Here is a 1,101-nt window from a genome sequence, read left to right as displayed (position 1 = left end):
AAAAAAAAAAAAAAAGCGATTCATAAGCATTGTTATTATAAGCAGATAGAGAATTGTATATTTTTGTTAATTTATAATGTGTCAAATGAAGGATGCATGTAGTAGTTGGTGTGATTAACATAACTCCTCCCTTCACGATATTGTCAAAGCTTTTAATAACTAAGCCTACAGTTACCTGACCAATGATTATTATGTTTGATAATTTCGTGTGTTGTGTTGACCTGGAGGATGGTATTGTTGATAATCGACTTTGTTAATAATATGTATGTATAATATACTTGTTAATGTTATTTAATAGGAATTTGTTTAACTTATATATTTGTAAGGATTATTTATATTGTATTGTACCTCACATAACTTGACTATATATTGTTAGTGATGTACATCCGATTCCAAAGCGACTCATATATCTGAGAAAACAAGCATCAGTGTTTCCAGTCGTCGATGTTTCTCAGAAGAGTAAGGCTTTCAATTGTTTAACATTTTATGTAAGACCTTAAAAATAATAATGAATAATTTTAAAAAAAAAAATCTAAAAATAAACATAAAAATAAAATTAAAAAAAAATAATGGATTCTGCTAGTCATCGCAGCTTAATTTTTTGTAGAATCAATGTGTTTCAAGATCTGTAACTGTTAGTTGTCATTTCACTGAATGCTATTGCTGAAAATTAATGAAAAGAGGCCATCTTAGAGCTAGTAGTTTTTTTAATTATTTCTTTTTCGTTTTGTTTAATTCCGTTTTTTAGTTTGTACCCCTAATTTATAGTCGGGGCTGCGTAGGATTAAAGTAAACATTGTAATCACCTTTAATGGTTAAAATATCCGTGCTTGCTTAGGGGTAGTACAAGAGCATAGCGTACTGTTATGTAGTGTAATTACTACTCGTTGTACTTAGATTGTATACATTATCAATAAATAAATATTGAATTACACAATTAAAAGTTATCATTTAGATCTGAGTAATTACATTTTAATTACAGTATTATTGTGTTGGACTATTTGTGTATTGTATTCTATTCAAACGCTAATGGTACTATGTGATTTGAATGATTTAATAGTGTCTTCTTTTAATTGTAATTTTTATTATGTAAAAAGTATA

This window comes from Halyomorpha halys, unplaced genomic scaffold, assembly GCF_000696795.3.
Source record: "Halyomorpha halys isolate HHAL.00 unplaced genomic scaffold, Hhal_1.1 Scaffold17.1, whole genome shotgun sequence".
NCBI lineage: Eukaryota > Metazoa > Arthropoda > Insecta > Hemiptera > Pentatomidae > Halyomorpha > Halyomorpha halys.
The sequence above is the reverse complement of the archived record's forward strand: the minus strand, read 5'-3'. Positions refer to the sequence as shown.